Consider the following 24,291-nt stretch of genomic DNA (forward strand, 5'->3'; position numbering starts at 1 on the left):
ATTTTTACAGCGCCAATTTGCCAAATAAACGGATTCACCCTTAAGTGGAAGTGAAGTAGATTCACAATTACTCATAATGTTTATAAATTAGTGCCACAAGTAGGTTTACAGTAACATTCCAATGAAGTTACTGTGAAAATCCCCTACTCAGCACACTCTGGTGTCTGTTCAGGTATAATGAGGGAGAATTTAGCATGGCCAATGCACCTAACCAACATGTCTTTTGGACTGTGGGAAGAAACCAGAGCACACAGAGCAAACCCCCACAGGCACAAGGAGAACAGGCAAACTCTGCACAGACAGTGACCCAAACTGGGAATCGCACCCAGGTGCCTGGGGCTGTGAGGCAGCAGTGCTAACTACTGTGCCACTGTGCTGCCCATACTCACACTATTTATAATTGTGTACATATATAAAAGTGTCCTGTTAAAATTTGTGCAATTTACAGCAAATAAATGGTCTAAAAAATAAAGGCAGTGTTCACTTGAAATTTGTAGGTACAACTAAAGCATGAAGCAGGATTGTAATTAGGTCTAACATGATAAGCTTTCAGCAGTGAACATAAGCTACTAAATTCCTTTTAATCTTAACTGACCTACAAACAGCTTTTGTTACATAGGGCAGATATAATCACAGGAGCTATCTGCTGGTTATGTCACCCAGTGCCACAAGGCACAATTTCCTTTTATGTTGCTTCTGGCCTCAGTTCTGCTGCTTCTGCAGAGCAGCAGTACTTGCTGCCAAAGAATGAAACCAGGGAAATGAACAACATCGATTAGGACGCACAGAAAAGTTAGATTTTATACTGAGATATTCTCCAGTTACTGCCTTTGGTAATAGGCTTAATCCTAAAATCCTTACAGTGCAAAAGGAGGCCATTTGGCCCATGAAGCCTGCACCATCAACAATCCCACCCAGGACTATGCCTGTAACCCCTGCTAATGCATTTACCCTGCTAATCCCCCTGACACTAAGGGACAATTTACCATGGCCAATCCTCCTAACCTGCACATCTTTGGACTGTGAATGGGAAAACTCACCCACTGATTCCACTTGGAGTGGCAGTGGGTACCACCTCACCACAGACCACCCTCAATAAACCCTGCCCCAGTATGCCCTGTCCCCTAGTGGCCCCGCACCCTGGTACTGCCCTTTCATGGAAGGATAGAAACGCCACCCCCACCCAGTGCCAACGTGCCTGGTGGGCAGTGCCAGTGCACCCCTTGGGCAGTGCCAGGCTGGCATTACAAGGCTGGCACTGCCTAAGGATCACCACCACTCCTTGCCCTCAATCTCCTGGGGGGGGGGGGCGGGCGGGGGGGGCCCACAATGGCCTCTATCCCACTAGCAGGGTGAAGATGCCTGTTCCCCGTTAGTGGGAAGCAGTTGTAAACCCTGTCTGGTAGGAACCACTCCTGGTGGGGGCGGGGAGGGGGGAGGTGGAACTATGCAGATAGTGCTTCTCTTCTTCCATGAATGGGGTCTTGAGAAGGATAGTTGGAGATTGTGGGAGACGGGCTTGCCAGCAGCAGGGCTTCTTTACTCTGTCCTCAATGGGACGGACACAGCACAGCCATTCTCATACTCCATAGCGTTGGTTATATGCGTGAGTCCATTGGGTTTGGCAGCATGGGTGGAGGCTGTGTGTGTGAATGGTATTTTGTTATCTGTAACTATGTATAGTGGCGAGCTCCCTACACAATTGCCACCTTTCACCCGTGCCAAGAAGGTGCCTATCACTTCTTAATCATTCTCACCCTCCCACTATGTCTAGGTGCTTCTTCAGGATCTGCAGCTGAGATTGAGGAAGCCTGCTAACTTCCATACCCTCTTGCCTGAGATGACCTTGGTGGGCGTTCCCTGCAGGGCCTGGACCATGAGGGCTTTCAGGCAGGATGAGTATTGCAGTTCTGCCCTCATTGCTGTGCGGGGCCGTAGGTGTGTCCCTCATAAGCCGGGGGGGGGGACTCAGATAGGCTGGACAAATCCATGGTATCCTCGGTGGAAGGCTGTGCACCATACGATTCTCATTACCTCGGAGGCCCAGTGGTCCTCCATGGTATAGAGGGCCAGCTGGAGTGAGGCTCAGAAGCCCCACAGGCTCTGACATTCATAGTTTCCCACCACCTCAGACAGGAGGCCATGAGTTAAGCCATGGTGTGAACGTCTGCTGCTACAGAGTGCATGTCCTGTGCCACTGTTGATGCCAGCCTCACAATGTTGGCCTTGGTGCGCTGAAGCAATGCCACCATCTCTTCCGACACATGGCGATGGGACTCCCCGACTCAGTCTTGTAGTCTGAGGAGGGGCGCTTTCATCCCCGCCTGATGTTCGCAACTCTGTCTTTGCAGCTCCATCACTTCAGGCCCAAGGGCACACCATTGGCTTGGAGCCCAGCAGAGTCCTGGTCTCCAGCATCCCTCTCAGTGCCGTTTCCCTGGGACATTCCTGCCTCCACCTGCTGCAGATCTTCAGCTGTGAGGTGCTCACCAGTGTGTGACCCAGAAGCCTGTGTACTTATTGCACCCACCAAAGTGTGAGTGTCTGTGCTTTATCCTCCCCAGAAATAATTCCAATACCCAGAAAGCTAAAGCTCTCCCTGCTGAACCATTTGTCCAGCCATGCATTAATCTGTTCTATTCTTCTGCCCCTGTATTCACTATTCCATGATACTGGGAGTAATCCAGAGATTACTAATGTCAAAGTCCTGCTTTTAAATTTCAGAACTTGTAGGACCTCATTTCACTTTCTTCCTATGTCATTGGTCCCAACATGGATAACAACCTCTGGCTGTTCACTCTTCCTTCTTCAGAATACCCACAGCTGTTCTGGGACATCCTTGACCTTGTCACCTGGGAGGAAACACACCATCCTGAAGTCACATCTCCAGCCACAGTAACACGCTAACGTGTTACTCACAATGCCAGGGACCCAGGTTCAATTCCCAGCTTGGGTCACTGTCTTTGTGGAGTTTGCACATTCTCCTTGTGTCTGTGTGGGTTCCATCTGGGTTCTCCAGTTTCCTCCCCCAGTTCAAAGATATGCAGGTTAGGTGGATTGACTATGCTAGATTGCACTTAGTGTTGGGGGAAGGGGGGAGACTAGCTAGGGTAAAATGCACGGGGTAATGGGTTGGGGTCTGGGTAGGATTGTGGTCGGTGTGGACTCGATGGACCGATTGGCCTCTTTCTGCACTGTAGGATTGTGGTCGGTGTGGACTCGATGGACCGAATGGCCTCTTTCTGCACTGTAGGATTCTATGAACTCTATGAACTTACGGATCTATATAAAATGCTCATTAGGCCACAGCTAGAGGACTGTGTACTGTTCTGGTTACCACACTATAGGAAGAATGTGATTGCACTAGAAAGGGTGCAGAGGAGATTCACCTGGGTGCTGCCTGGGCTGGAGCATTTCAGCTATGAAGAGAGACTGGTTATTTTTATTGGGGGGAACTGATAGCCAAGTTCTGCACACATGAGGACAGCCTCAACCGGGATCTTGGGTTCATGTCATATTATCTGTAACCCCCATGACTTGCCTGAAATTGCAACACCTCATTTACTGTCCTGTCTGGAGACAATACACATCTCTTTAATCTATGCCAAATGCTCTCTCCACTCACATTGTCTGCATCTTTAAGGCTTGAATAGCAGGTTAGCTGTAAAGATGCGCATTCTAATCAGTATTCTATAAACAGTGTGTGCCTCTATATCTCTGATCAGAACCTTCCACACACCTGATGAAGGAACAGTGTTTCTGAAAGCTTGTGGGTTTATTATCAAATAAACTGGTGGGACTTTAACCTGGTGTTGTGAGACTTTTTACTGTATTTTCATTAGAACAGAAGAAACTGAGGGAGGACTTGCTTGAAATGTACAGAATTATGAGGGACATAGATAAGAAGAAACTTTTCCCTTTCATAGAGAGGTCAATAACTAGGGGTCATAGATTTGAGGTAAGAAGCAGGAGATGTAAGGAGAAATGCTTTCGCCCAGTGGGCAGTGGGAATTAAAACTCACTGCCTGAAAGGGCAGTAGAGGTGGGAATCCTCAGAACATTTAAGAAGCTTTTAGATGAGCACTTGACATGCCAAAGCCTACAAAGCTACAGACAAAATATTGGAAAATGGGACTAGAATAGCTAGGGTGGCCAGCATAGACATGATGGGCCAAAGGCCCTCTGGCTGTGCTGTAAAATTCTATGGGCACAATTGTACAAGAAAATTCTCAGTGTCAGCAAGTGTGAAAATGGGGGAGATGCAGATCCATTTTTTGGATGCGTTTTATCCCTAATTTTGTGCACAAAGTGCATGTGAAAATGGGCTACACTGTTTCTAGCTACTCGCGGCAGTGGGCTGGACTTAACTTACCAGCCAGCTTCTTCAACCAGCAAAAGGAGCTATTGCGCATGTGCAGACCTGCACATCCACAATTCCAACAACAGAAGCCTGACAGAAAGAGAGATACAGCTCTGTCAGGCCCCTGCTGCAGCCAGCCTGAACCAAACCCCTGATCAGCAATCCCGAGGACCAATCGCAAGCCCCACACCACCCACAGATGTAGCCCCTGCTGCCTACCCCCACTACCGAGACAGATCATGCCCCCCGCCCCCACAAAACCGATTGCGGCCGAGGAATGCACAGCAGCTCCCCCCTCCCCAGTTGGACCGTCCCAGCCCTGCCCCTTCCAGGCCACGTCCCCATGGGTCCCGTCCATATGTCCCAGGCCCCACCCCCATAGACCCCACCCCAGTGGGCACTGCCAAGAGGCCCAGCGCCCAAGGAGCACGCCCCCTTGCCCTTGGACCCCCTGAGGGGCTCAATGATCTCCGGTTCTACCAGTGAGGGCAACACGACAGTTCCCCATGCATGGGGCGCAGGAGATTTCCTTGCCGAAGAAAACCTCCCTCAGCGAGGCCATAAAAGAAAGTGAGACCGGATGATTGAGCATCGACCTCATCAAACAGATGCAAGTACATATTTAAATAAATTTGAATAAATTATTCAGCCTCTTGCCAGAGATGGGCAAGAGACTGACAGCACTGGAAATCCAGTGCTGGGAAGATTGCAAGAGCTGAGAAATCAGGTGCGATCCTGAATTCTTGGCCTCATCAATGGATGAGGCAATCAATAAAACAGCGGCCGATGACTCTCCTTTAAATGCTATGACTACCTGTCTCCTCTCAGAAATACATCTAATCACAGTTAGCAACACTAGTGATGAGCCAGTACCCATTGTATTCTATGAAGGCATCCTTATCAGCCCATTCCTGCATTAGCTGATTATTATGGTTTAAAAGACTTTGATTTGATTTGATTTATTATTGTCAAATGTATTAGTATATAGTGAAAAGTGTTGTTTCTTGTGCGGTACACAGACAAAGCATACTGTACATAGAGAAGGAAAGGAGATGGTGCAGAATGTAGTGTTACTGTAGTAGCTAGGGTGTAGAGAAAGATAAACTTAATATGAGGTAGGTCCATTCAAAAGTCTGATGGCAGCAGGGAAGAAGCTGTTCTTGAGTTGTTTGGTATGTGTTTTCAGTCTTTTATATCTTTTTCCTGACAGAAGAAGGTGGAAGGGAGAATGTCCAGGGCACGCGAATGCCTTGATTATGCTGTCTGCTTTTCTGAGGCAACGGGAAGTGTAGACGGAGTCAATGGATGGGAGTCTGGTTTACGGGATTCTTTCACGACCTTTTGTAGTTTTTGATGGTATTGAAGTAAGACCCCCACCAACCAGAAGGATGCTTTCTATGACGCGTCTGTAAAAGTTGGTGAGAGTCGTAACGGACATGTCAAATTTCCCTAGCCTTCTGAGAAAGTAGAGACGTTGGTGGGCTTTCTTAATTATAGCATCAGCATGGAGGGACCAGGACAGGTTATTGATGATCTAGACATTAGAGGGTTTGATACTTCAAATGTGAGCAAAGTGTCACAGGGTGTGTGCCTGTAAACCTGGTTATGCACTCTCAGCTGGCATGGCTTCTGGTTGGAGGAGTGTATTTGTAACATTGACCTTGAAGTGTTCATGGAAGTAAGATTTCCTAAATTGAACTCCACATTAAAATAAATTCCTAACCTTTCTGCAAATGGAAACCCGAGATTGGTTTATTTACAAAATACACTTTTACTGGGAATATTTTGCTTTGCCATCACAATTTCCACTGAAGGTTGGTGTAAACCTTGTTATGCAGAGAAATGGGATTTCTGCCAAAATTGTAAAGGCAGATTGGAAGGATCCTTGAGGAACTTCCTGGCAATTAATTCTTTTCATTTTATTTGAATACTTTAGAGTGCAGCTTTTTGTTAGGTATACATTTGTTATTGAAATTTAAGATGTAATTTAATATGTAACATTTAATATGTAACATGAGCCCATATTGAGGTACAACAGAGCAGCCCTATAAACTTATTAATGGAGATAAATGGGTGGCATGATGGCACAACAGTTAGCATTGCTGCCTCACAATGCCAGGGACCCGGATTCAATTCCAACTTTGGGTTACTGTCTGTGTGGAGTGTTCATGCTCTTCCTACGTCTGTGTAGTTTTGCTCTGGGTGCTCTTGTTTCCTCCCGCAATCCAAAGATGTAGTCTCTATGGTGCTATCGGTTATCGCGTTTGGCTGTTAATCTAAAGGATGTGGTTCAATCCCAACCAGTGACAACATGTAATCGCTTTGGGCAGCAGGGTGGCACTGTGGTTAGCACTACTATCTCACAGCACCAGTGTCCCAGGTTTGATTCCAGTCTTGGGTCACTGTCTGTGTGGAGTTTGCACATTCTCCCCATATTTGTATGGGTTTCCTCCAGGTGCTCCAGTTTCTTCCCATGATCTAAAGATGTGCGGATTAGGTTGATTGGCCATGCTAAATTGGCCCTAGTATCAAGGGGATTAGCAGGGTAAATGTGTAGGTTTCAGGAGTAGGGCCTGGGTGGGATTGTGGTTGGTACAGACTTGATGGGCCAAATGACCTCCTTCTGTAGTGTAGGGATTCTATGATTCTATGATGTGCAGGTTAGGTGATTGGCCATGCTAAATTGGCTCCTGGAGTCCAAAGGTGTGTAGGCTGTAGGGGGATTAGTGGGATACATGTCTGAGGTAACAGGGATAGGGTAAGCCTGGATGAAAAGCTCTGTTAGGCAGTTGATGCAGAATCAATGGATTGAATGGCCTCCTTCTATACTGTAGGGATTCTATGATGATAGAAGTTTGGATATTTTAGTGTATGGTTACCTTCCACCAAGAGGGGGCAGCAAATACCCACCGAAATAGAGGTTAATAGATTCTGCAGTAATTGTGATCAGCAATTTTTTTCAAATTCTACTTTTGCTTCAACCAAGGCAAATATCTAATTCAGCAACATGTGTTTGGAATGTTTTACTTCTAATCCTTAGATTGTTTTAAGAATGCAGAATTTTTTAAGGCATTCACATGCACCACTGGCAAGGCCAGCATTTGATACCAAACCTTCGATACCTTTCAGAAGGTGGTGGTGAGCTGCCTTCTTGAATCACGTACAGTCCACATAGTGCAGGTGCGCCCACAGTGCTATAAGGGAGGGAGTCCCACGTTTTTTGACCCAACAACGGTCAAAGAGCAATGATATATTTCCAAGTCAGGGTGGTGTATACCTTGGAGGGGAACTTCTAAATGGTGGTTTTCCCATGTGCCTGCTGTCCTTGTTCTTCTACACGGTCAGTGGTCACGGGCCTGCAAGAAGCTTTCTAAGGAGGCTTAGTGAGTTGCTGCAATACATCTGGTACTGTTATGATCCTGCTGAGGTCAAAATGTTGTCTGATTTCAAGAAGAAATTAAGTATAGCTCTTGGGGCTAAAGGAATCAAAGGATATGGAGGGAAGGGGGGTAATCAGGATATTGAATTTGATTATCAGCCTTGATCATAATGAATGGCAGGGTAGGCTCAGAGGGACAAATAGTGTACTCCTGCTTCTAATTTCTATGTTCATTCAGCAATGTGGCGCATGGCTTGGTGTCACTAAACATTAGATAGTGGATTTCCATCCATGGTTCTTGCAATGCTGATCTCTCAATTGCAGTTTTTTGGTAGGAATGAACATTCAATAGAATTAAAAGAAGAATGAAAATTGAAGACCAAGTAACCCTTAATCACTCGTGCGTACTTCCTCACAACTGCTTACGCAACAGAGAGGGTTAACCTGTCCTTGACCAGTATGTTGTATTTCATAAAACAGATCTCACTTGTTAATTTTGTCTAAAACTGCTGGCAACAAATTGACCAGAAAAAAATAGACTGAAAGCTGTTATTTCACTTTGTGATTGTCTGACCCATTTGAGACAAGCTATCCCATGGACACATGTTTTTGTTTTTTTAGAAGGAGATAATTTAACCGGGCTTTCTTGAGTCAAGGAAAGAATAAGTCTATTAGTTACTAAAACCTGAGAAAACTAATAAAATACTACACATGCTGATCAGAAATGAGAAGCTGAGTCCAAATAAAAATTAAAACAAGTGTATGAATCAGTCCTTTGATTCATACACTTGTCCTTGAGACTTAATTGACGGTTTATTGCAGCTATTACATTGGATGATTCCTGAAAGTGAAGCCTTGCATCCAAAGTCCATGTTTTTTCTTTGTCTAACAGTTTACACATTCTGAAATATAATCAACAAGAAATGGGTCTTGGATATTTGCTGAGATGTGCAATCAGTATTTTACCTCCGCAAGCGCAGGAGATTAAAGTTCAATCTTTCCTGTCTCCTTTCAAACCTGTTTTTGAAAAAGTCCACGCCATGTTTCAGATGCGACATTCATGTTTTCTCAACACTATTCCGCACAGGAATTTTCTAAAAATGGTCTCTACGCTATCTGTCATCGCACGGGTAGATGGTGGTGTAGTGGTATTACCGCTGGACTAGTTATCCAATGATTTGAGTTAATTCTCTGGGGACCTGGGTTCAAATCCCACTATGGCTGATGGTGAACTTCAAACCTAGAAAAATGTAGAGTTAAAAGTCTAATGATAACCATGAAACTGTTGTTGTAAAAACCCATCTGGTTCCCTCATATCCTTTTGTGGAGGAAATCTGTCCTCCTTACCCAAGCTGGCCTCTATGTGACTTCAGACCCAACGTGGTTGACTCTTAAAATGTCCTCTGCAATAGCCTAGCAAGCCGCTCAATTTAAGGGCAATTAGAGATGGGCAACAAATACGGGCCTTATCGGCGACACACGGATCCCATGAATGAATTAAAGAAAACCATTTGCTCAGTGTTTTTGTTTGTATGTATTTTAAAAAGCACATGTCTACCGTACAAAGTTTTAAATTCCTTTAAGTAATTCAGGGCTGTAATCTACTGTCGTGACGTTAGAAGTAAATAGGTGATAGGAATGTGATGTGTGACACCTCCTCATTCAGCTGTGAAATTTTGTGTTAACTCCTCTATAGGGCAAGTTATTGCAGAAGCAGGCTGTTTCATAGGATAATTGCTTCATCTTAACTACAGTCAGATGAACTTTGATGGACAAGGTACAATACATGTTGCTGTAACACATTTGAGATAACCACTTAAGCATGCAACACAGTTGTCATCGAACAATGATAGTTCATTACGTAAGGGATAAATTCTTCACTTTTTTCACAACACCGCGCAGTTTTAAGATGCTGGATTACTCTTATTGCAGTATTCTGTCTGTCGCCAATTCTGCCTTCAACTTCTCCTAATTAACAAGATTCACAGTCACATATAAAATTACTATGATCTTCAATGTCACAGGTTACTTTGCTGTTGCTAATGCTGTCTGTGAAAGCAATATGGCTAAGCGTGTCAGCTGCACCACTATGTGGAAGCAATGGAATAGTGGTATTATCGCTAGACTATTAATCCAGAAACTGAGCTAATGCTTTGGGGGCCCGGGTTCAAATCCCATCATGGCAAGTGGTGGAATTTGAATGCAATAAAAATTTCTGGAATTAAGATTCTACTGATGACCATGAAACTATTGCAGATTGTCAGGAAAAACCCATTTACATAAGAACATAAGAAATAAGAGCAGGAGTAGGCCATCTAGCCCTTCGAGCCTGCCCCGCCATTCAATAAGATCATGGCTGATCTGTCGCTGCTCAGTTCCACTTTCCCGCTTTCTAATGTCCTTTAGGGAAGGAAATTTGCCATCCTTACCTGGCCTACATGTGACTCCAGAGCCACAGCAATGTGGTTGACTCTCAACTACCCTCGGGCAACTAGGGATTCATAATAAATGCTGGCCAACCAGTGACACCCAGGTCCCATGAATGAAGAAAAATAGAGAACTAAAGAAAAACCATTGAGGTACTTGATCTCAAACTTGTGCTATTGAAATCAATCTGACCATCTGTAGATGCATACAGATCAATGGTCAAATCCCGATGTGGCTAACAATTTCAGCAGTGCTTGTGATCAGAGTAGACAGTGAACTTTCTACCATAGAGGTACATGCATCCAATTTCACAAGCACAAAGGCTAGTGCTTCCCGCTCTCCAGTGGAGAATTGACGTTTAACTTTCAACAATGAGCGTGACACATAAATGATTGGCTATTCACTTCATTCAATTTATTGTCACAGCACAACTCCTACCACATTCCTTGATGCATAACTTACAATTTTAAAAGTTTATTTATTAGTCACAAGTAAGCTTGCATTAACACTTTATCAACAATGAAGTTACTGTGAAAACCTTCTAGTCATAGAGTCATTGACATTTACAGCATGGAAACAGGCCCTTCAGCCCAACTTGTCCATGCTGCCCCTTTTTTCAACAACGAAGCTAGTCCAATTGCCCGCATTTGGCCCACATCCCTCCACAACAATCTTACCCATGTAACTTTCTAAACACTTTCCAAAAGACAAAATTGAACCCGCCTCTACTTTATTCTGGCAGCCTGTTTCACATACTCACCACCCTCTCTGTGAAAGAAATTGCCCCTCTGGAGCCTCCTTTCTCACCTTAAACCTATGCTCTCTAATTTTAGACTCCCCTACCTTAGAGAAAAGATATTAACTATCTAGCTGATCTATGCCGCTCATTACTTCAAAGACCTCTATAAGATTACCCCTCAGCCTCCGACACTCCAGAGAAAAAAAAATCCCAGTCTATCCAGCCTCTCCTTATAACTCAAACCATCAAGTCCTGGTAGCATCCTAGTAAATCTTTTCTGCACTCTTTCTAGTCTAATAACATCCTTTCTATAACAGGGTGACCAGAACTATACACAGTAGTTGCCACACTCCAGGACTTGTTCGGGTACACTGAGGAAGAATTTAGCTTGGCCAATGCGCCTAACTAGCACATCTTTCAGACTGTGGGAAGAAACTGGAGAATTCAGAGGAAACCCACAGAGCAGACAAGGGGAGAACGTGCAGATTCTGTACAGACAGTGACCCAAGTCGGGAATTGAACCCGGGTCCCTTTCGCTGTGAGGCAGCAGTGCTAACCATTGTGCTACCTTGCCACGTTATAAGAAATTTATAACATAAGTTTCTGCATTTGGGATGAAATGTGTGAGGACTGGCTATCTTCATGTGTCAAATGCTGTTTGCTATATGATTATCCATTCCCATTGTGCAGTAGCTTTCAAAGAGGCGCCACAATCTCTGCACTGTTAGGCACAGGAAAAGATGTCACAATACTGAGAAATAATGCCAACTCTTTTGTGTTAGATGGAGAAAAAAGTACATGAGTGATTTTGACGTTGTGTGCAGACCTTAATTCAGCTGCTGTCACTCTCTACCCTGGAAAATAAGTCTCAGGTCTTGCCAATGTGCATTTGTCCTTGTTGAGTTTCAATTGTGTTGTACGAGTTGTGAGTACCACTGATAACCGCTGATTGTGTTCTGCTGTGTTCCTTCCATGGGCAACAAATCATCGGGTAGGTTTGAGAACTCCTTCAACAATGGATAAGTTCGAGTTTCCCGCCAAAACACTTGCTTCTGATTTTGACAGGGTCGGGGTGAGGGGATTCAACCAACCCACCCCCATCTGGTGGGTTGGTCATTTAAATATTACAATGAGGTTGCAATGATCAGATCTAAATGCCCCCCTGGCCACCTAGGGTTCCAGAACTTCAGGGAACCCTGGCAGCTAAAGAGAGATAAGAACCTTCATGTGCCTTTTAGACACTTTGCTGCTGGACCTGGCTCCCATCCCCCCAACTGCAATAAGTACCTCGCCCCACAACCCAACCATAATCTCCCACCAGCCGCAGCCTTCTGATTTCTCCCCACTGAAGCCATCAAACTTCCCCTTTCAGTCACCCTGGCTGCAGCCAGGAAACAGAAGCAGAGAATGTTAGTCAGGGTGAGATCGAGGGAACCCTGTTCTTCCGGGTTCCCCAACTACACAATGTACCCTCAGCCAGAGAGATTAAATAGGGTGGCACAGTGGTAAACACTGCTGCCTCACAGTGCCAGGGAGCCAGGTTCAATTCCCTTGTCTGTGTGGAGTTTGTACATTCTCCCGGTGTCTGCATGGGTTTCCTCTGGGTGCTCCACATTTCCTCCCACACTCCAAAGATGTGAAGGTTAGGTTGATTGGCCATGCTAAACCAGTCTTTAGTGTTGGGGGATTAGCAGGGTAAATATGTGGTGTTACGGGGATAGGGCCTGGGTAGGATTGTTGTTGGTGCAGGGTCAATAGGTCAAATGGCCTCCTTCTGCACTGTAGGGATTCTATGAACAAGAAGGTATGATGGCGCAAGGCAAAGTGGATGGTAAAGTACAGAAACATCTTTAGCAGCTGCTGGCAGTGTGTCTGGATATTGTGCTGTGCCAACATTTTCCTGAAAGAGATTCAAATGCCTTGCTGCTAATCCTCAGGGACAACACGTGTTTGTTTTGCAAGTAGCTGAGTCGGGTACAGGTAACTGAATGGCAGTGCAACAAGACTTGATGGTATCCCTTCATTGCCACCAGTCATCAACATCAACCCTTTGGTACTCTGCTCATTCTCTCCTGTCAAACCATTGTTTGTGCAGCACTGAATCTACGTAAATGTAGAATGTGGAAAGAACATTTAAAGGAATTCACCTTTACATGAATATTCCAGCTTTCAGAAACAGCTACAGTGACCTCTGCCTCCGTACGGTGATAGTGTAATGCACAAGCATTCTCCGTTCTCCCTTTTAATTGTTGAACCTTTCTGGCCTTCAGGATGCCTTCACAATTTCAACCTTCTCTTTCACGAGGTAACAGAGATAAGAGAAAAATGCAGAATGACATCCTTTTGGTGACCTGCCAAATCACAAAAGGTAAATTAGTAGCCACTCCTGCAAACAGTCAAAACCCCCTGGAAGAAAGCCGCACTAAAATTGTCAAGGTTAAACTTGAAATACTGACTTCCCCGTTTCATTGCATTCGCTGTAACTGGGGACAAAGAGCACTCAACTGATGACCAGCAAAGGGACAAGGAAAATGGCCACATATCAGGTTTACTTGATGGGAACTCACTTATCATGGCAATGACAATACCAGTGCTTCCCTGAGGTGCAATAATGTGCAGGCTATAAAAAAAGGGATGGTAGCTATGATGTGGAGGTGCCGGTGTTGGACAGGGGTGGGTACAGTAAGAGGTCTCACAATACCAGGTTAAAGTCCAACAGGTTTATTTGGAATCACAAACTTTTGGAGCACTGTTCCTTCATTAGGTGAGTCAAGCACTCATCTGATGAAGGAGCAGCAGCACTCCAAAAGCTCATCATTTCAAATTAACCTGTTGGACTTTAACTGGTGTTGTGAGACTTCTTACTATAAAAAAAGAGGAAAAACTGGGGTGTTGCTTGGGCATTAAACTAATTGCAATAATTTTTTTTTACTTCATTAGTGGAAGATGGACTTTGCCGACTATCCCACATTTATTGTCCATCCCTTGTTGTCCTTGTTCAGAGTCAACCACATTTCTGGGGCTCTGAAGTCACAAGTAGACCAGGTAAGGATGGCCAATATTTCCTTCCCTAAAGGGCATTGGTGAACCAGATGTTTTTTTCCTGATAGCAGTTTCATGGTCATCAGTAGATTCCAGATTTTTTTTATTGAATTCAAATTCCACCATCTGCCATGGCGGGATTTGAACCCTGGTCCCCAGAACATTAGCTGAGTTTCTGGATTAATAATCTAGTGATAATAGCATTAGGAGTGCACGATACTCAGGGAGAGGATGGATCAGTGCTTTCTGCAAAACTATCAGTTCCGAGGACTTATGTGATATTCAGCTACACAGCCCAAGACTGTGTTTATTTTTTTCATCCCATTATACACTATATTGATGGTTCATGGATGTTTTAAACTACACAGGATGTTGACTTTATGCAATAGCGCACTACCGGTGAGAACAAATGGGCAATTCATTTTATGTTTCTCTTGGTTGAAGTTAATGGAGATAAAAATCAAGAGAATTATACAACTGTTGAAAATCAAAATAAACCCACAGATTGTTTTATTTCTTGTGGTTTAACCCTATTATTGAAATGCTTCTGCCCCACAACTGCACAATGTTTGGAATTTGCACCTTTGTTAACTGCTGGAAATGATTTTTTTTTAAATATTAAACAACATTTGCCACTCTCCAGCCCAATTTGTCAACCTGCCCGCTCTCCTTAGCAACTGCTCCTCAATTTGGCATTATTACTAAACTCAGGCAGCTAACCATCTGGTGGTGATTTTACCACCCATCGATGTGTGGAGAGAACTGGTAAAATCACGCGAGAGCCAAGAAATCAGGATCAGGTCCGATTTCTCACCTCTCGCAATCTTATCGGCACCGGGTATCCAGCCCGTTCAGCCTCTCGCCCATTTCTGGCAAGAGGCTGAATAATTTATTCAAAAGTATTTAAATTCACACTTGCGTGCAATGAGTGAGCTCAGGATGCAATCACCTGGGCTCGCTTGTCTTTGTGGCTTCCCCAAGAGAGGTTCTCTCCGGTGAGGAAAACATGAATGGGGAACAGTAGTGTTGGCCTCACCAGTAAAAGTGGAGGCCTTTGATGCTCCCCCCAGGGAGGTTGAGGGTAAGGCAGCGCCCCTTGGACAGTGCCAGCCTTGCAGTGCCAGTCTTGCTTCTCAGCACTGCCAACCTGGCACCTTGGCTCTGCCCACTGGGTTGCAGCTTGAAGAGGTGGAGCTTGAAAGGGTGGGACCTGAAGGGGACTGGGCCAGGAGAAGGCAGATTGATCAGGAAGGGAGGGAGGGCCCGCTGCCACTTTGCAGCTGTGATTGGTGTGGGAAGAAGGGGCACCCACTTGCCACTTTGCAGCTGTGATAAGTGGGGCAGGGAGGATATCGGTTGGGGCGGGGGGGGGATGCGATCAGTCTGGGCAGCAGGGTGGTGGCGGGGGTGATATTTCCAGGCAGTGTGGAGCTCCCAATCAGCCACAGGCCCCAATGATGGTGGGATGGCGAGGAGGCTGGGTTGAGGCCAGCTGCAACAGTGGAGGCCTGACAAATCTCTGTCTGTCTCAGTCAGGCCTTTGTGTTGCAATTGAGCATGTGCAGCCACAGAGGTCTGTACATGAGCAATGGCTCCCTCTGCTGCTAGAACAAGCTGACTGGCAAATTAAGCCACACTCACTGCCTCTAGTGGCGAGAAATGGTTCAGCCATTTTTAATACACCAAGTGCATAAGGTTGGGAGTAATGGCTCATCTAAAAAATGGATCTGAAACTTCCCATATTCACACTAGCTGGATACTTAGCATTTTCTTGTAAATCGCCCAAATCACCCGAATCGCCCAAATCTCTGTCTCCCAAATCAGCAATATACAATAAAATCAACACTGACTACAAACTAATTCCTGCAGTTTACCACGAGCGGTCTCTTTCTGTGTCACTTCTGGAACCCTAACAACTACTGTTTTGTACCTTTTGACTCAACCAGTTAATTATTCACTTGAAAGCTTCCCTCTGTTCTATGCTTTTCTACCTTTTAATCTCTTTTCCACTGTGATATAATATAGGAGCCCAGTTTGATCCCACACATCTCACTGTAAATGGGGCAAGGTGATGTAATTAATACAGTCAAATTCACCTTTGTTAAAGGAGTTGGTATAATACGAGAACACTGGATACTGGTATAGTTTGACATATCTCACTTTCAAGTTAAGCTCTATTGGCAAATTGAAATGTCTGGTCTCACAACCTCTTGAAACTTAAGCTGCATAAGCACAGATTTAATTTCAAACCTCCCTTTATAATTACAGTGATTAGTGTAATTACAGGCACTGCCTGCTAGATCCCAGTGAGGTTTTGGTTAGGCTGCTCAAGCATAATCAGAAACATCTTTTGGACTTTTAAAACTATCTTGCAGAAAATGCTACTTAATAAATAAATGAAGGGACCCTTTCTGACAAAGATGGCAACCATTAAAAGTGAGAGAGAGAGAGAGAGAGCAGCTTTGAGAATGTCAGGGAACTTTCCATTTTGTGGAAGCTGTAATCCAGGTTGGTGCAGGGTTGAGAGAATGTTCCGGATTTTCGTGGTCAGCAGCAAAGGAACAGCTCTTGGCGCTGATCTCGAAGAAAGCTGCCCTCAATGATCGAGCCATCCCTTGTGCTGCAGATTGTCTCTCTCCTGACCGCAGTTTCAGCCTGGCGACATGTCAATGGAATCTACAGGCAACAGATAGCAGAAGAGGCGCAGAAACATTCACACACACACACACACACACACACACAAAACCAGGAAGTTAAAAACACTTCCCTTTTCATTCAGTTCTTTAAATTTTCAAATAGCCGAGTGAACAATTATGATATGATTAAGGTGGAATCTGAATTATTATTCACAATCTCGTCAAAAGAATTATTAAAAATGTGCAATTTTTTAAACCATCATGGAAAATTTGATGTGCCATATTTATTAAGTTACTTTTTCAGGACCAGTAAGCTTCTGTAGCAACAATTATAAACTTAATGAGCGTTTAATATCCCAACTGTACCTCATTCAATGAGTTTTTCCCAAAAGTTTTTACAGGGTATAAGTGGAAGTTTCCATTATTCCATGGGGGCGGGTGCAGGCCAGATTTGGATCAGCCGACAGGTGCTCCGAGTGCCAGGGTGAACACTTTAAAAGACCTGCCTCGATGCTATGGAATAAAAGCAGAGAGACACACCAGCCTTCACTACACTTCACTCACCACACATTCCCTATGTATCATCCATGCCACCTCATGACACCCCCCCCCCTCACCTATCCCCTGTGACCCCTCACACCACCAATGTCACTCAATGCTCCTCCGCCCAGCCTCTAAGGTAGTGACGGGCAACCTGAGACCCAGGGGCCACATTTGGGTTCTGAGTGCGGTCCATGAGACATTTTATTAACTGCTGCCCATGTGCCAAGTTGCCCCATTTGGATGATTTCTGTTCATGTGGTTTTTTTTCCCCGACCAGTATGACTGAAGTGATACGCACATAAAGCAAGAGCACTTGAAGTGAGGTTCACGCGCACAAGATTAATAACAAATGTCCTTTACAGCAGGGCACATCACTATGTGAGGTTAAGCTAGCCAGGCTGCAAGATTCACCAGCTTCACTGCTATCTCAGGCCTCCCAAGAGTACAGAATGTCAACAACTGTACCTCAGTTGATTTTAAAGACTTTGCAGTCCCTAATGTTTATCAACCATCGAGGCTATCATTCCATCAATGTACAACTGCGTGACCATTGAAAGTACATAATGCATGTTAGTACCAGGTACCTTGGCAGTCACCCCAACTCATACATCCTGAGCACTTAAATATCTACAGGGTTGGCTGCTGGGGATCAGCTGTACCCACTGAAATGCTGGCTGATGATCCTGGTGAGTGTGCAGACACCCTCAGAGTCACTCAGATGAGAGGAACTATGCTGCTCATAGCTCCACACAGTTCCTGATCGAGCAGACCATTGGCACACAGGCAACACGCTTCAGATGTCTGAGCTCACTCAGTTGGCACACTACAGTACAGTTCCAATAGAATATCCTGCATCACCGCTGTTCATTGCACACATCACAATCTGACTGCAAAGATGTGATCCTTTGACAAAGAGTGACATTCATGAGGCTGAGGGCCCTTAAGAGGATGAAGATACAGAGACCCAGGAGGCTTAAGAGGGTGATAGAAACTTGAAGCAGGAGTAGACCGTTCGGCCCTTCGAGCCTGCTCCATCATTCATCTTGACTACGGCTGGTCATCGAATTCCATATCCTGATCCCCCTTCCTTCCATATCCCTTCAGCCTCAAGAACTATATTTAATTTCTTCTTGAAATTATACAATGTGTTGGCCTCAGCTACATTTGATGGTGGTGAATTCTCAAACTATGACCCCTAGTTCTGGACTCTCCTGCCATTGGGAACATTTTAAAAGTGACAAAGTCATTGAGGAAGCGAGATGTGGGAGATGTGCTGATGACAATTTAACCGCTGCCATGTTGCAAGAGGAATAAAGTGAAGGCAAAGGGAGATGGCTATAGTTCTCCTGGCCTTCAATGCCTTTCCATATCACCTCAAGGATGTCCGACTGGCCACATCGAATGGTAGTCCAGCATTCACACCTTCATGCCTCATGATTCACTAGACCATGATCTATAAGTACCCCCATATGCATTCACTCTGGGAAGAGAGGGGCCACTGAACAAGAACAATGCAAAAACTTCCTTGAAACAGTCATCGGCTGAGAAACTAGAGCAGGCAGTGGTATGAAGATGTGGTTGGGGGTCTCCCCACCCGCCCCCTTCCCCAGCCTTGTCTCTTCCTTTGATACTAGACATAACTCCCTCTAGTCCCACAAGACACCTGAGTTGCCCTCAGTGGTATTTTGTGAGAAGGAAGGGTTACAAGTGCTTGAATTAACACATTACACAAGGGTTTGGAAATTATCTTCAGATGAATGTGAACTTCAAGGGACATTGTCATTGACGTCATTGAACATCAAGGTGGTGAAACCTTGAAGTAAGAAGATCCATATGTACGTAATCACAGTGCTTTCAATTCACCAAACCTTTCACATAAACATCACACATATTAACAAAAGTCCAATATTTGTACAGTGGTTGGCTGTGACTCAAAAGTGATTTCAATATTTCTTTACTTTCCTAACGCTTCCAGTACCTCTTGGAGCAGCCCCAACATCCACAGCTGGAAGCAACCTGCTGACAGCTATGTCCTGTTGCTTGTGATGACCTTGGCAGACATCTCCTGGTGGTCTGATGCATGGAAGACTGCAGCCTGATAAGGGTCTATGATCATAGGCAGTTACACCCTCCTTGGTCTGAGCTGGAGTAGATAGAGTGACAGGCAGAGGGGATTCTGAGCAGTTGAACACCCTTGGAATGCCTTCAGTGGAGGCCCTCAGAATTTCTGACTGACACTCATTCTTCCTGTGTGTGCCCAAGGGAACCTCCCTGACTCCATAAGGAGAAAGGGCACCTAGGGAGAGGTCAAGGTGGTCACCCTTAATGCTGCCCACTTGGGCTTGTATCATGGAGTGCAGGATGGAGCACAAAGCTGGCAGGACCTGTTGGACCACGGTATCACTGATAGTCACCAATCTGCTCATGGTGACCCCGAGGTACTTGTATGTTGGAGCCACGACATCAGAGCCCTTCTCAGGAGGGGCTGAGGATGGAGCGTGCACAGTACGATAGATGAGATAGTGGCAATGTGAACGTTTCTCTGAAACAATCAGTGGTGATTTGTGTCTCCTCTAATGGTTGTGTGAGATTTCTGAAGTGAGTAGCCCCTTGAGTGCACAATGCTATAATGAGAATTTGACAGGAAATGAGCTGAAGGATGTTTTAACCTGGCAGAGTGCATGAGATCATTCATTTTCTTCCTGCATTGGATGAAACTGTAGGTGCGGTGGCTAGTCATGCCGTTCTCCTCTGTGATGGCCTGTGTGACTGGTGTGGTGAGGTTGGTGTGCTTTCCCTAGGGTAAAGCACATCCCTCTGCACATGCATTCCTCTTCCCAAGGCCTGGAGGATATTGTAAATGGAATGGGATGCAGCCTACTCATTTTGGCTTGCAGTCTCCTTCCCCTTGTCAGCAGACACCTCTAACGGTTTTGGCGATAGCTGGATTGTGTGTGTGCCTGGGTGACATTTAAGTAAGGCGCCTGCAAATAAATGGTGGGACAGATGAATCAGCTCCCAGCTCGCCAGGCGCTTCAGGCAGAAACTTGCCTGCATGTGATTAATGAGCTTCCTTGTGCAAAATTGGGTTCAATTTCCCACCATCCCGAAGAACAGGATACATGCCGTGGAATCTGCCACTGCGCTTAGTTACAAAAACTGGAAAATTCCACTGAACGTTAAGAGGTTTTAATGGCTTTTTCTCTTGAAACATTTTACTCGAGTGACACTTTAAAGAGCCTAGATGATTGGCACTCTTATCGCTCTGCAGTGAAATGATTTTTTTTAAACATACTAGAAAATAATGAATAAATGATTTTTTAAAGCTCTTTTTATACATTATATTGTCACTGTAGCTTTCATTGGTTCTACACATTGTGTATTGAGTCAATAAACATGCAAGTGCAATAGCCATGTGAGGGGCCATGGAGGTCGATGGAGCAGTTAAGGATGGCAGTGGTGAATGAGGGGTCAGAGCAGTGAAAGGTAACCGAGGTTAGTGAGTGGGCTGCATGAGTGACCTTCCCTTCATCTCAGTGGGCTGCGAGGTTAAAATCAGACTTACTCATCCATAAATAAGATTAAATACATTTAATACACACCAAATATTTCGTAATGAGTTATAGAAAATGCAAATTGCTTATATATTGATAGAACTATTATCAACTCCAAATGGTAAAAACAAAAGAAATATTTACACTTTGGACACAGAGGGAGTATACGTCTCAATGTTGTGAGCAATCAGCATGCACCTCACTCCACTTGTCCTTGCTTTGTGTGCGTATCACTTCAGTCATATCAATAGAAAAAAAAACATGTCTTCCTCCTCTACCTTCTGACCAAGTTTTCCTGGACCTCTTCCTTTTATCATACCCTACCCCCCAACACCTTGCAAATCCTTCCTTCCTCATTGCCCCAATGTGTTCCCCATTCACCTACTACCCCCCACCCACCATCCATCTCCCCAAACCCACCCTGGCCAAAATGCTGGTTTCTGAATGTTCAACCCTGTATTGCTATACTTGTGTCCCTCTGAACAATGGTGGCACCCACCAGGCACAGACCATCCCCACACAAGCCTTGGTTGCAATACCGGTCAGTGTCTGAAAGTTGAGCCCTGCCTGAACATTGCTGTGCAGTGGTGTCCTTGAGACCACAGAGGAGATCAACACCACAGCCCCAGCACGTGGTGCTCGTTACAATGAGATCAGTACAAACTGTGACAGATCAGCTATGTATGTATGCTGCACTCACCCCGATCTCACGAGCGAAGTGAGGTCCAATGAGTGCATGCTATTCTTTTTCAAATGGGTTTCAGGCCAACATAATTTCCCACTGGCATGATGCAAGATTGGAGGGTAGCACATGATTTGGACAAGTAGCTGTTTTAATCAGCATTGAGGTGGTAATGAATACAAATTGTGTTCATGCCACAGTGAAACAGGATACCCAACCCATCATTAATCCACCACTGGGGAAATACAGACCTGTGGGTGGCATGGTGGCACAGTGGTTAGTACTGTTGCCTCTGTGCCAGTGGCCCAGGTTCAATTGTGGCCTTGCATCACTGTCTGTGTAGAGTTTGCACATTCTCCTTGTGTCTGCATGAGTTTCCTCCGGTTTCCTCCCACAGACCGACTATGTGTAGGTTAACTGGGTTGGCTACACTAAATTGCCCACTAGTGCCCAAAGAATTGTAGGTTAGGTTGATTAGCCATGGTAAATTTGTGAAGTTATGGGGATAGGGCAGAGGGGAGGGCCTGGTTGGGATGCTGTTTGGAAAGTCAGTGCAGACTTGACGGACTGAAAGCCTCCACGCTCCAAACATTCTCTCTTTCAAAAGTCTGAGGTCACGTACCAACCGACTCAAGAACAGCTTCTTCCCTGCTGCTGTCAGACTTTTGAATGGACTTACCTTGTATTAAGTTGATCTTTCTCTACACCCTAGCTATGACTTTAATACTACATTCTGCACTCTTGCTTTCTTCTCTATGAATGATATATTTTGTCCATATAACACACAACAATACTTTTCACTTTACGTTAATACATGTGACAATAATAAATCAAATCTTTGACTGTTGGGACTCTATGGTTCTATTTTTATGGCAGCAGATTTTCCAACCTTTGGCCTGCTGCTGGATTCTCTGCTCCCGCCCACCATGAAATGGGAAAATTCTACCCTTCAGTAAGTAAACATTGTAAAATTGACCACAGAGATCAGAGAGACAGAGCTGTCAATCGAGTAATACTTCCCCCATGATGCAGCGGTCTCAGTAAGAGTACTGGATGTCTGGCTCTCAGCCAAGCTTCTTTATGTAGCCCCCAGAACTGAACCTCTACCTCAAAATGCAGACCCGGAGTTTTGGGCGCCCATCAGTGAGCCCATGAACGGAGGTCCAGGCAGGCAGGGACATCCTAATATTTACTCTAGGATGGTTCACCTCTCCACCCCACCTTGGTTTTCAACCAAAAGAAAACAGTCATAACAAATTCAAAAATGCTTTGGGATTTACAAATATGTTGTTCATTATTCAGCTATTTTAACTACCCACATACAACTGCCAATCATACAAACGTTTCCCAGGCCATTGGGAACAGGCTGGAAATCCCCATGCTTGAGTAGGCATGCCACAAACCTAAGATGGACAATCCCACCCCTTGCCTTGGAAAATATCATTGTAATAGCTGTATGCAATCATTGCTTTTCCACACACTCTTTTTGCCAATGCCGGAGAAAACCTCTCTTACAGCTAAAGGTAGCAAATAGCAAACAGCTGTTGCCTGGCCTACGAACATGAAGTCACACCAATACTGGAACAAATGCGACAATAAACCTAATGCTTTGTGTCACTAAAATAAAAGCAAAATACTGCAGGTGCTAGAAATCAGAAATAAAAACAGAAAATGCTGGATAAATTTGGCAGGTCTGGCAGTACTCGTGAAGAGAGAATCAGAGTTACTGTTTTGAGTCTAAGGAGTCACACAGATTCAAAACTTTGGCAGGATTTTCCACTCGCCTCAAGACTGGAAATTCCTGCCCGTGGTCAAGTGCCTTTAAATAAACCATCAAATTTTCCATCCTGCCCGTCATGATTCTCCTGGAGGGCGGGTCTTGAAAACCTATCTGATTAATTCTGTTTCCCTATTCACAGGGAATGCCTGACCTGCAGATTTTATCCAGCATTTTGTTTTTTTTAAATTATCCTTTGTGTTACTGCATTTGCTACTGATGGCCCCTCGTAGGCTTCTTGTCCAGAAATTCCAACAGAGTCAGAACTTGGCAATGTTCACACTCATCATTTAAATCCCTTCAGCAGCCAAGAATACTGAGGGAAAAAGAATTGTCAACAGAAACATATGAAAGATGTACCGTAATGCCGTGACATTGTCTCGGTATCCTTGGTTTAATCACCTGACAACATCGTGGTAGAGACATTGAAGTCAGCACTACTATCAGCTAACTAGAGGATTGTTGAGCAGCTGATTGATAATTAAATTGCCTGTAAATGCTCATTGGAGAGGCCGTATGACATTTTGATGGATATTGCTTTATGTAACAGCCTCTCATAACAGGAACCAGCTGAACAGGAGTAAATAAATTATTGCTGCAAATTTCCAGTGCTACTTAAAAATATCTCACCCTTTGCTTTTCACTTACTGATGGAGACTTGTACAGAACTTTCGACACAATTTGGAAGACTTTCTGGCACACTTTGTAAAGACTTCATCAACGCACCAGCAACATTTATTTTTGTTATTCCCTCAAGATTTCCCTAAAAGGGTCAGAACTTTGCTACTCCCTTAGACACTTTATAGGTATCCACCCCACCTATCCCCAGAGCTCATTGTTTTGCCAATGGCAGCTGCCATATGTGGACCCATCAGTTTAGATGAAAGAACACAAATTATAGCACAGGAACAGGCACTGTGGCCCTCCAAGCCTGCATTGACCATGCTGCCCGACTTAACTAAAATCCCCTACCCTTCCAGGGACCATATTCCTCTATTTCCATCCTATTCATGTATTTGTCAAGATTCCCCTTAAAAGTTACTACCCTATCCGCTTCCACTACCCCACCAACAAGTTCCAGGCACCACACTGTAAAAATCTGCATCATACATCTCCTTTAAACCTTGCCCCTTGCATCTTAAACCTGTGCCT

The sequence above is a fragment of the Carcharhinus amblyrhynchos genome, chromosome 22 (assembly GCF_965287045.1).
Source record: "Carcharhinus amblyrhynchos chromosome 22, sCarAmb.v2.hapA, whole genome shotgun sequence".
Classification (NCBI taxonomy): domain Eukaryota; kingdom Metazoa; phylum Chordata; class Chondrichthyes; order Carcharhiniformes; family Carcharhinidae; genus Carcharhinus; species Carcharhinus amblyrhynchos.